Consider the following 6226-nt stretch of genomic DNA (forward strand, 5'->3'; position numbering starts at 1 on the left):
GGGAGAAAGAATGAAACTCGGACAATAACTCTGAGTAAAAGTAAAGCTAATTCCATGGTATCAATGATATTGCATGTACTACTGTAATTAGTGGTTGGGTTAGTTTTCATTTTTGGAAGTAACACACCAGCTGGAAATATGTCCTAATCATGTATGATATGAAGTATGGGTGTGATTATTTATACTCTTTCTGAATAAACTGAAGGGTTCTAAAAGGTCCCAAATAAGTCACAAAATGAGGCAGTAGGCATGCAAGCGATGATTACTTAACACAGGGTATGCATTGTAAATAGTGTAGCCTATAAATTAAATGAGAAATTGTATTTCTGTGCATATTTATGAATAGCAAATAAATGTACAGTAGCATATAAATACAAAAATGCTGACCCGTGTTGTTTTTCTTGCGGAGAGTTAAATGAGAACATTCATACCACATGTTTTTGGTATGTTAGATATGAAGCTACCCAGAGGGGTATACTACGAAGCGAGATTAAGGGCTGAGCGAGATCTGTCGAGTCTAAAGCCAGAGTTTTCAGTATCACGAAAGGTGGCTCTCTTTTTACCTGGCTAGATTACCGTGGTAACAGAGGCTGCACGGCTAACCTGCTCAGAGCAGTTTTTGTTTCAGAGTTTGAGCTTAAATTCGGCTCTTAGAGCGCTGCCCTTTAAGGAAACTACACATTTTGAAATCCCGCGGACCTGACTATATTGTCTGAGCGATATATTCTCACTGAGGAAACTCGTTAAATAAGTAAACTTATTGATCAGTAAGTTAATGAACGAAACGAAGCCGTAACATAAGGCTTACAGCAGAGTGAACTGTAACATCGCGCTGGGGCTTTTTGCCACATGCATAGTTATTGATGCAGAAAATGTTAAATGGCCTAGACCTACTGTATGCAGCGCTACTCTATGCTCTCACCTCAAATGGTTTTACCTGGCGATCTACACACACTGGCTCTTAATAAAGCGTTCTATAAAATCACAGTTTGCAACATTATTTCACTGTGGGCTTCTTTCTTTTCATCAGTAGCGATTACAGTTGGGACGTGACAGGTGACAGCTGTCACAGTTCGGACATCGCTGCAGACTCGCAGTTTAAGCTTCTCACAGTAGATTCATATTTGTCCGAAAAATCCAGACTACAGGTTTTTTAATGTAGGCCTATTGGTATTTGTAAGATTCAAATAAAAGGCTAATAGTCTAAATCAAATTGTATTCATTATGATGTGGCCCAAAACTAAAGTGATTTTCCATAGGCTATTCATTTGGGGACAGTGTCAGACTTAAATTACATTCGTAAGTGTGGGACTATAGGCGTAGTGCTATAAATATAGCAAAGTAGCCTATATATATATATTAGGCTAAATGGTATAGTGTTTAAATCCGAGTTCAACGTTTCATTGTTTTATAATGTCACGTTACGCACTGCGAGAACGATCGGCAAGATAAATAAATCATTTCCATGCTGGCAGCATTCCACTCTCCTTAGCCTATTTGCAGTAAGAGTTTTTTTCGGCTCTCTGATTTCTGCTGTAATAATTCAGACTGACAAACTCTTCCTCTTGAATGAAGTTGGCGACACACTTTTGTTTTACTCAGCTGCTCACAATCAGTCCGTTTGTGTAAAGTTAGCGGCACAAGATCAGTCCATTTTGTGCGGATGCAGAGTCAAATGACGGGTCAAACGCCCCCTTTCATGGGGACGCGCACAGAGCCTGAAGCCGAAACCCTCGTTCAACATAAGAGGTTGATAACTTCCTTCGTGATACCGGTTAGCTCTGAGCGAGGGTGTGTGTTATGTTGAACCAGATCAAAAAAAGAGAGCCGGGCTCTGTTGAGTTTGTTTCGTAGTATACCCCTCTGGAGCCAAATCGGTTATCACAGCTTGTCAATAACAATAACACAGCCTGGCCTGAGGGGTATACTACGAAACAAACTCAACAGAGCCTGGCTCTCTTTTCTTGATCTGAGGGGTATACTACGAAGCGAGATTAAGGGCTGAGCGAGGTCTGTTGAGTCTAAAGCGGTCTAAAGCCAGAGTTTTCAGTATCACGAAAGGTGGCTCTCTTTTTACCTGGCTAGATCACCGTGGTAACAGAGGCTGCACGGCTAACCTGCTCAGACCAGTTTTTGTTTCAGAGTTTGAGCTTAAATTCGGCTCTTAGAGCGCTGCCCTTCAAGGAAACTACACATTTAGAAATCCCGCGGACCTGACTATATTGTCTGAGCGCTACATTCTCACTGAGGAAACTGTTACATCTAAACTTATTGATCAGTAAGTTAATGAACGAAACGAAGCCGTGACATTAGGCTTACAGAGTGAACTGTAACATCGCGCCGGGGATTTTTGCCACATGCATACAGTTATTGAAAATGTAAAATAGCCCACACCTATAGGCTACTGTATGCAGCGCCACTCTATGCTCTCCTCTCAAATGATTTTACCTGGCGATATACACACACTGGCTCTTAATAAAGCGTTCTATAAAATCACAGGTTGCAACATTATTTCACTGTAGGCTTCTTTCTTTTCATCAGTAGCGATTACAGTTGGGACGTGACAGGTGACAGCTGTCACAGTTCGGACATCGCTGCAGACTCGCAGGTTAAGCTTCTCACAGTAGATTCATATTTGTCCGAAAAATCCAGACTACAGGTTTTTTAATGTAGGCCTATTGGTATTTGTAAGATACAAATAAAAGGCTAATAGTCTAAATCAAAATTGTATTCATTATGATGTGGCCCAAAACTAAATGATTTTCCATAGGCTATTCATTTGGGGACAGTGTCAGACTTAAATTACATTCTTAAGTGTGGGACTATAGGCGTAGTGCTATAAATATAGCAAAGTAGCCTATATATATATATTAGGCTAAATGGTATAGTGTTTAAATCCGAGTTCAACGTTTCATTGTTTTATAATGTCACGTTACGCACTGCGAGAACGATCGGCAAGATAAATAAATAATTTCAATGCTGGCAGCATTCCACTCTCCTTATTTGCAGTAAGAGTTTTTTTCGGCTCTCTGATTTCTGCTGTAATAATTCAGACTGACAAACTCTTCCTCTTGAATGAAGTTGGCGACACACTTTTGTTTTACTCAGCTGCTCACAATCAGTCCGTTTGTGTAAAGTTAGCGGCAAAAGATCAGTCCAGTCTGTGCGGAAGCAGAGTCAAATGACGGTCAAACGCCCCCTCTCATGGGGACGCGCACAGAGCCTGAAGCTGAAACCCTCGTTCAACATAAGAGATTGATAACTGCCTTCGTGATACTGGTTAGCTCTGAGCGAGGGTATGTGTTATGTTGAACCAGATCAAAAAAAGAGAGCCGGGCTCTGTTGAGTTTGCTTTGTAGTATACCCCTCTGGTTCAACATAACACATACCCTCGCTCAGAGCAGACCGGTATGGTATCACGAAGGAAGTTATCAACCTCAGCCGCGTGTCCACCTGCGTCAAGTTATCTGACGCGACGGCAAAGCCCATTCATTTCCTATGGAACTACGTCAGACGGCAGAAACGCCACCGCAAGGCATTATGGGGCACGTCGCGGCGAATGGTCGACAGCGGCGCGGCGAAAAAGTATTTCGCTGGATACTTTATGCAAATGAGAACGTCAAAAAGTGGGGCGGCAGCCAATGGAAACTCTGCGGCGAGAAATTGTTTATTGCCGTTGCTATGGTTTCATATCTAGAGATACATTTTCCCGCTGTCACCGCTAATGTCCAGCCCACAAACCCCCGCCCCCAAGCGGCGAATACGTCACCGCGTCGCGTCAGAACAAAATATGACTTGACGCAGGTGGACACGCGCCTTCAAGGTGCGAACACACTGCACACCGCCGCGCGGCGAGTTTACATAGAAAGTCAATGTATTTGCGCGGCGCCGCGCGAATGGGCGGCCGGCGGCGAGCGGTTCACGCGGCGCCGCGCGACCAGGGCGGCGCGGCCGCCGCAGAAGTAGAAAATATTGAACTTTTTGCCGCCGGCCGCGCTCCTCTCTACGTCACTCGCTTCGGGACGACTGACAGAGGAAATTAAGATGGATGAAAACATAATAGTCACAGTTTGCTCCCATAAGTTCTGTGAATAGCCTCTGTGTCTGTTGCCTGCTGTGTACAGCTATCAGTTTTGTTTTATGAACCAAGTTAGCACCGGTTAGCTTGGGTAAAGCACCATCAGCACAGCAGACTTGCGCTCTCAGCACCGGTTAGCACCAGCGCCAGCATATCCCGACCAGAGTAGCCTTCTCCTACTCTGGTCGGGCGGTGGGCGGCGGACACAATATGACCCAATATGATCACACGGCGCGGAACCTGCGATTCGCGCGGCCAACCGCCGCGCCGCGGAGTGCAGTGTGTTCGTACCTTTATGTTGAACGAGGGTTTCAGCTTCAGGCTCTGTGTGCGTCCCCATGAAAGGGGGCGTTTGACCCATCATTTGACTCTGCTTCCGCACAGAATGGACTGATCTTGTGCCGCTAACTTTACACTAACGGACTGTTTGCGAGCAGCTGAGTTGTCAGGGGGGCGCGCGGGCTGCCTTGATTTCCAACTGACCAAAAACATTTTTTTTTTAAGTGCTAGCAAGCGCGATGTGTGCTTGTGTATGGTCATATCCGCGCGAAAGGCCGCGATTTGCAGTAAATAAATGTCCACATATGTATCCAAGTGTCTCTGTAGGCTATTTAAAAAGAAATCAAGCAAGTAGAGGCAGCATATATGATAGCGATAACCAATAATTTGAATTATTGTTTATCGCATCACAGAAGGCCTATTGGCCTATAATAATAAAAAAACACCACCTTAACTAGGCCTATGTTTACAGTTTAATTTTTTTTTAATGAAATGCAAACCTCAGTGAATCATTTGCTCTTGTTTCTCTGTCCTGAGATTCACACAGACTGTGCAGTCTTGTTTAAATGTTAAAAATTGAGCTAATAAACTGAACTTTGAATTTTTTTATCTGCAGAAGTTATCTCAGCTAATTTTTGTTATCTAATATGATAAGGTGATTGTATGCACAATGCTCGTGCCAGAAACTCGTACAGTGGTTTTGTACAGATAAATAAATAAATATTAGCAGGTTCTCAATAGTATTTCAATTTAGGGGTGGGGGGGGGGCGCGAAAAAATTTCTGTCCCCCCATGACAGAAAATAATTGAACTTTTTTTGTTTTTGTTTTGTTTGTAATATTTTTTATTTTGTTAAGAGAAAATGAAAATGGAGAACTGTCTTCCTTCCTGTACAAGGTAACATGCTTGCTCCTCCAATAAAAAGATTTATAAAAAAAATTAAAAAAAAATAATTGAGAACCACTGCCCTAATGAATAGCATAGCCTATGTGGAAAATCACTTTAGTTTTGGGCCACATCAAAATGAATACAATTTTGATTTTGATTTAGGCTAATAGCCCTTTATTTGCATCTTACAAACACCAATAAAATAAATAGCCAGATACAAAACAAATACGTATCTACTGTGAGAAGCTTAACCTGCGAGTCTGCAGCGATGTCCGAACTGTGACAGCTGTCACCTGTCACGTCACAACTGTAATCGCTACTGATGAAAAGAAAGAAGCCTACAGTGAAATAATGTTGCAAACTGTGATTTTATAGAACGCTTTATTAAGAGCCAGTGTGTGTAGATCGCCAGGTAAAACCATTTGAGGTGAGAGCATAGAGTAGCGCTGCATACAGTAGGTTTAGGCTATTTTACATTTACTACATCAATAACTGTATGCATGTGGCAAAAAGCCGCAGCGCGATGTTACAGTTCACTCTGCTGTAAGCCTTATGTCACGGCTTCGTTTCATTCTTTAACTTACCGATCAATAAGTTTACTGATTGAACTAGTTTACTCAGTGAGAAGTATCGCTCAGACAATATTGTCAGGTCTGCGGGATTTCAAAAGGTGTAGGCTAGTTTCCTGAAAGGGCAGCGCTCTAAGAGCCGAATTTAAGCTCAAACTCTGGAACAAAAACTGGTCTGAGCAGGTTAGCCGTGCAGCCTCTGTTACCACGGTGATCTAGCCAGGTAGAAAGAGAAACACCTTTTGTGATACTGAAAACTCTGGCTTCAGACTCAACAGACCTCGCTCAGCCCTTAATCTCGCTTCGTAGTATACCCCTCAGGGAAATGTTTATCAATTTTCTCGTCTGACTCAGCAAGAAAGTGAATAAGCGTATTTCCAAATTTAGTTAACAACAAACTAAAAGTTCACACA

This window comes from Ammodytes marinus, assembly GCF_949987685.1.
Source record: "Ammodytes marinus genome assembly, chromosome: 23".
Taxonomy (NCBI): Eukaryota; Metazoa; Chordata; class Actinopteri; order Uranoscopiformes; family Ammodytidae; genus Ammodytes; species Ammodytes marinus.